The 6,823-nt window shown below is 48.0% G+C and overlaps 1 long non-coding RNA gene across 1 annotated transcript in view; it reads right to left on the reverse strand.

The window, feature by feature from the left end:
- Positions 1 to 6,301: 6,301 nt before the first annotated feature.
- LOC102023276 overlaps positions 6,302 to 6,823 on the reverse strand; it is a 6,993-nt gene continuing 6,471 nt past the window's right edge. Inside the window, exon 2 of the long non-coding RNA XR_260994.2 lies at positions 6,302 to 6,554. This is a non-coding gene — a long non-coding RNA (uncharacterized LOC102023276). The remainder of the gene's footprint in view (positions 6,555 to 6,823) is intronic.

A 6,823-nucleotide genomic window follows, 5' to 3' on the forward strand; every position in this document is an offset into this window, starting at 1 on the left:
GAAAGAAAGAAAGAAAGAAGAAAGGAAGATGAAAGAAAGAAAGAAAGAAAGAAAGAAAGAAAGAAAGAAAGAAAGAAAGAAAGAAAGAAGAAAGAAGATAGAAAGAAAGAAAGAAAGAAGGAAAGAAAGAAAGAAAGAAAGAAAGAAAGAAAGAAAGAAAGAAAGAAAGAAAGAAAGAAAGAAAGAAAGAAAGAGAAAGTGAATCACAATCCCAGCATGGAAGAGCTGTAAAGTCAAGGAGAACCATGATGATTATACACCCTCCACTCTCCTGTGCTAGGCAAGCAGAGGCTACTTCAAGGTTCTCACTTCAATGATAGATGGAATGTACTTGACATTAGGAGACACATTCCATTTAAAACACCCAGGAAACACAAATGCCCAAGGTGTGCTGCTTAGCAATAGAGTCATCTATATATGACTTCCTGTAACTGTTCATAGTAAAAACGATTTTGGAATCACACAAATATAAATGTCTCTGGATCTGTGAATGTGGGATTTCTGTCACTGTCACCAAATATCCACACTTACTGATAAATCCTTTCAACTTCTTGCTGAAAACCCAGATGAACTCTTAGCCTCCACCCCTCGGCCTCCACCAGTTCTCCAATGAAATACAAAACTGGTCTCTGCTTTTGGGACTCAGAACACACGATGTTGTAACATCTGCTCTGGCAATGGACAGAAAACAACACTTCAATTCTTGGAATTCCTTCTACTTGCCGCTGATACTATTCCCTCTTTACCGCAAGTGGGATAATAAGTTATGCAAACAGTGGAACCCAAACTTGAACACCACTGGCAACTTTCACCAGATTTGTAAGATTCTTATGGTAAAAGGAATCACAGCTGAATTCCCCTAATGTTTCAAAGTTCAGCTCTCATTTAGATCAATGGTTCCCAGACTGTGTATTTCAAAAGTGAAATTTCAAAGATGTGGGGAGAACCAGTATAGATTTGCCAACTCACTCTTTCACCAAATAAGGATTTAGGAAACATAATGTTTCGTGTCAGCATCATTTCACACACACACACACACACACACACACGGGCATTTTAAGACCAAAAAAAAACACAAAAAATAAAACTAACCAGAACATTATCTTAACCTAAAAGGGAGATAAGGTAGGACTGTCATGATTCCCCAAAACAGAAAGTTGACAGCTGTATAATAATCGTATCTGTCAGAATTCAGACAGGGACCCGGCGGCATTCTCAAAGGGTTAAGCTAAAAATACCTTGGTAAGAAGAGAGTACACATGGTACAGAGAGAGTTTAAAGAACACATTCAACTTAGCACAGTATCTGTGAGAAGCACCCATGTTGTTGCTTGAATTTGTAGTTTCTTCGCTGAATAGTACTCCATTGTGTGAACATACCACACGTTGTTATCGAAAAAAAGAATACATCCAGTAAGAGGAGGTGAGCGACCCGGAGACTGCCAACGGCGGGCCCAACGCTCCTCCCTGCCAGGGGGCTGAGGGAAGGGGCTGGTGCTTCAAGAGCTCAGTGAGAGCTGACAGTGACAGGAGCTGAGTTGTAGCAAAGGCAGCCGCTGCCAGGACCATGATGAGGGACAGAAAGAGGAACGATAACAAGGCTACCATCTCTGCCATCCTGCGTAAACCCAGCTGGAAACGGAGGCAAGGGCCGCATCCATGCCCAGAACAGCCAAGCAGGGGACGGCCTTGCAGAGGCACCGGAGCCCTGCCGGGCGTGCCCAGGGAGGGCAGTGCCTGCGACCCTCCTTTTTTTATTATTTTCATTTTAACTGCAGGAAAGTTACAAGAGAAATTTAAAGATACAATATTGCTTGTAATTATATACTTGGTACATCTGTCAATTAGCGATGCCACGTCCAGTAGGGCAACATCAAGTGGTGCTAAAATGGGCAATTTGTTCCAGGACTTTATTTTTATCTTGCTCATTATTAAAAATTCAGCTTCGCACAGGTGGAAAACAGAAACACTCCACGCTTCTGTTTAGTGCAGAACACCGTGCGTGAATTAAGAGACGGATACAAAGCCTCCCCCGGCCACAGCCTCCTCCCATCCACCGTCCTCACACTGCTGCAGAGAACTTGCATCAGGAGATTCTTCATTAAACTTTCATTTTAGACATTTTAGACAGACAGGGGGAAAACTAGACTGTGGCTTTCCTACATCCCTGACCCGTCTCCCTTCTTACTGACACCCCACACTAATGCCGTACTGGTCACAAGCAAGATGCCAACACCTACATGGGATTGTTAACTGAAGTCCGTGCTGAGACAATTTCTCAGACCTTCCTCGTGTTGGATGGCCTGGACAGCTTGGGGGTGCTGGCCAGGTATTTTGGAAAACGTCCCCCAGGTATGGCTTGATAATGTTCTCCTGATGAGACGTGGCTCTGCGTTGGGGGTGGGCGGGGACCACAGAGGTAGAGTGCCCTTTGCCTCACCTCACCCTGAGGACACACACTAGCCACGTGACTCGCCACTGTCAATACTGACCTCGGGCAGCCTCTGGGCTGGCGTCACCAGGTCCGCTCTTCGTCACTCTTTTCCCGCTTTCTACGCTGAGCTCTTGGGGAAGAATCACTCGGCGCAGCCCACACTTACGGAGCGGGGGTGCAGCTCTGCCTCCTTGGGGAGGAGACACGACACAGATTATTTAAAACTCTCAGGCATGGGAAATCTATTTTTGTACCATTCATTTTCTTATTCAATGCAGAGATTTATTTTATATTCTAGATTCTCATCCAATGCTCTTTTATTTTCTTGTTCAAATTGTTCTATCCTAGGCCGCTAGCAACTTCAGGGAGAATTTTTATAACATAGAAAATACAGTTAAATTACTCTACCCTGGGGTCCCTCAACCTTCTAAATGGTTTTTTTTTTTTTTCATTTTGGTATTAGGCTTGCTCTGTGCTGCACAGTTCTACGGGTTTTGATAAATGCGTGGTGTTGGCTGGCCGCCCACCATCACTTACCATGCAATGTTATTCTGTCTCGGATACTCTCTCTCTCTTCCTCTCCCTCCTTGCCTCCTGCATCCACCCCCTCCTCTGTTTCCCTCCACTCCTGTCTTTTAGCTCCCTCCTGGGGGCTGATTCCTCTACAAGCGAGTCCACAGCGCTCCGTGGTCACAGGCTGTGTCTCTGACACATTACCACCCTCCCTGGGCTCAACATGCCTCAGCCTCACGGGCTTGCTCATGTCATACTGCAGCAGGTCAGACTGTCCCACACCAGGGACTTTGACCTTGCCACGTCCTCCACCTGCACCCCTCTTCTTGTCTTCCTCGTATGTTCACCAAACATCACCTTCACAGAGAGGCCTTCGTGGCCACGGAACCGCAGCCTCAGGTCTGATAATCGCTCTCACTGTTTTTTTTCTGTGGCCCTTAATCCTGCCAAGGCACACTTTCCTTATTTACTGTTGTTGGCTTTTTTCTCTTATGAAAACCTCACCCATACAAAGGAATTTTATCTTCAGCACCTAGAATAATGTCCGGACCCTACCAGTGACTGGCCAGTCAAATAACTTTTAAAATGACTATTCTTATGGTAGTTTTAGAGGCTAGAATTCCAACCTCTCAGCAGGCTCCTTTTTTTTTTCCCAGTACTGAGGATTGAACCCAGGCCCTTAGCCCTGAGCTGCATCTTAGCATTTTCTTTCTAGAAATGATCTTGCAAAGTTTCCCAGGCTAGGCTCAAATTTGGGATCCTCCTGCCTCAGCCACCTAGAGTGCTGGGATTACAGGTGTGCACTACCACTTCCTCTTAGGCAATCTTCTTGGCTTTCAGCTGCCCAGCCTCTGTGTCCCCGCACAGTGCTCTGCTGCATGTGCGCACCGCTGGTGTGTCCCCGCTCAGACTCCCTCTCCTCGCAAGGACAGCGCTCACCCTGGGGAAGCATCGTCCGCCCCGTGGCCTCGCCTTGTGTTAACTCATCCCTTCCTCGAAGTCCCTCCTGCAAGCACCTTCCCACCCCGGGCACCTTCTCACGCTCTTCCGGGGCCCTAGTCAGCCTCGGCGACTGCCCTTCCAGTGGGCGGTCATTTCTGCTTGCTGTAAGAAGGCGCCAAAGGTGAGGCCGCCACGTAGCCACGTCCTGGAATTTCCGCATCATCGGTGCTCATCACTACCTACTCTTACTCTTGTGACTTCTTCAAAAGTAACGTTCATCAAATTTTTTTAAAGAGCCTATCACCTCAGCACCTCCAACAAAGCTACAGGAAATTAGCCAAGTTCCAGGGCAGTAGAGAAGGATGCATCTTGGATATCTTGCTTGGGCCTTTATATTATACCCGATTTATGGATCACTGTATTTGTCAATGCCAGACTTGCTTTGGTCCCTCAAATGACTATGGAGAGAAAAAAGCCAAGGATATCACTGTGAAGAACCCTAATATTGAAAGGAGAACAAAGAAATTAGGACCTCACTACTATGCAGTAAATGATATTTCCCCAGAGAAATGTGTTCAAATCCTAAACCCTGGTACTAGAAACATGACCTTGTTTGAGAAAAGGGTCTACACAGACATGACCCAATTAAAATGAAGTCATTATTGACTAGGGTGGGCCCAAATGCAACATGACAGGTGACCTAATAAGAAGAAGAAACAAGGACAAGGAGGAGAACATCCCAGGCGGGAGGAAGGTGACCACGGGATGGCAGAGACTGGAGCTGTGCAGCCACAGGTCAAGGACAAGGGACGCTGCGGCTGGGAGAGGCAGGGAGGGATCCCCGCAAGATGCTTCAGATGCACTGGGGCCCTGAGCCATGTGTGGACCCCGCCCTCAGACCTGGGAGACAGCTCATGCTGTTGGAAGCCACCCAGCGGGTAGCGCTTTTTCAAGACAGGCCTAGGAAGGGAAGACACCTGAGGAGAAGCCAAAGAGGAAGCGAGAAAACCAGAACCTGTCCAAAGCCGGAGGAGGGCTGCAGATGGGCGTGGTCTGTACGGTCAGCTACTCCAGGGAGGCTGGATAATACAGCGTCCACGGACTGAGCATTATTCAAACGTAGAGGAGTTTATTGTTCACGTGTGAAGAAGCATGAGGCAGCTTCTGACGTAGAGGGAGGGATCACTTCCTGTCTAAAAGGTTAAGGAAGACTTCACAGAGAGCATAGCATTGAAACTGGGATTAAAAGAATAAGAAAGAGTTCCTCATGCAGAAAGGGGTGAGGGGAAAGTAATACGGTCAGAGGGGGGAAAAGAGCAGAATTATGGAGGGAAAACCTTCAGGACACGTTGAGGAAAGCACCGATAGAACACAGGGAGTTTATTAAGATGTTGCTTGGGTCCAGATCACGGGTGTCCCAGTGCTGCGATACAGAGCGTGTACCCTGCCCTAGGAAGTGGGGGTGAGCCATGTACCCTGGCTGCAAGCTACGAAAGCTGGAAGATAAAATGCTTTGCAAATCCTGGCATGTAAGCAAGCATCGTGGACTGTGGACAATGTCGGAAGACTTCGGAGCACTGAAAGAAGAAGAGGTTCTGCAGACCTGAGCCACAGAGGCAGTAGACTTGAAATGCAGTTCTTGTTCTTTAAGCTCCTCCGTGGGCCAAGCCCCCTTTGGGGGCTTTGCATGAACCCTGACAGCGCCGCTCTGGGGTGGAATTCACTATCCTCACTATACTGCTACAGCCTGAGTCTCAGAGAATTCAGTATCTCATCTGGAGTCACAGAGCTGGTAAACAGGGGTGGGGAGGTAGCCAGTGGCAAAGTGGGGACTTCTCACATGCGAGGCCCTGGGTTCGAATCCCAGCACCACCAACTCAGAGGAGCTGATATTTGTACATAGAAACCGGTTTCTGGTTAGGTTCCCACCTCATCCGCTTAGCCCACCCCATCCTACAGATCATGGGACTAATCGGGGCTAATCTGGAAAGCTGTAAAATGAGTCTCTATATTTTTGTCATTTTCAGCTTCTCCCTTCCCTCCAAAAAAGGAAATTGCGAACACACGCAGTGCTCGAGGGCAACTTGCTGTCTTGACTTGCAGGTGGTTTGCGTCCATTTCCCCACCTCTTCTCTCCTTTCCACCGTTCCACGGTCCTAAGCATTTAATAGCTTTCCTTTTTCCAGCAGCGCCAGCGCCATCAGGGCATTTCAGCACAGGAAGAAGTGCCCTTGGAGCTGTCTACAGTGCGAGCGACGCTGCTGTTGAGCGCACCCAGGTTTCCCTTTAGACCGGGACCATTCAGTGCTTCTCTGTCGGAGACTCACCGGTGACCGTTTCCCTCGAGACAGACGTGAATGAACCAGGCAGTTTTCTAATGGCAGTGAATTAGGGGGAGAAAGCTTTACCTTGATTCCTGCTTGCAAGTTTATTGCCTGAAATAAAGACACAAACTTCGGAAGAGAGCGTTCTTTCACGCTTGACAAAAGAGGACTCGGGCTATTCTTCAAGGGGCTTTTAGAGAAGTCCTTGATTTATTTTTCAATAATAAACTGTCAGAGGTTCTGGCATGCGCCTGCATGACTCGAGCATGGAGATAAGCGACTGAGTCACTGCAAGGTGACTGGCTGCTGCCCTTTGATCCTCTACACTGAAAACAGGAGGACCTGCCGGGTAGGAAAGAAAAGAACAGGGAGCAAATGAATGTTTTGCCTTCTTCTCTTGATATAATAAACGCACTTATTGTTGCCATGGCGAAGAGCCGGCCTGCCTCCCCATTCCTCCGTCTCTGCCCATTATTACATCCAATCCCAGGAAATGTCATGTGCTGCCACCGCCGCTCCTGGGCCATTATGCTCAGCCATCTACTCGGCGCGCGCCGCTTCCTCCGGCCTCCTTCACAGCAACACTCGGGAAGGGACCAAAGGGAGGGAGG

Source organism: Chinchilla lanigera, unplaced genomic scaffold (genome assembly GCF_000276665.1).
Source record: "Chinchilla lanigera isolate Chin_1 unplaced genomic scaffold, ChiLan1.0 scaffold00022, whole genome shotgun sequence".
Taxonomy (NCBI): domain Eukaryota; kingdom Metazoa; phylum Chordata; class Mammalia; order Rodentia; family Chinchillidae; genus Chinchilla; species Chinchilla lanigera.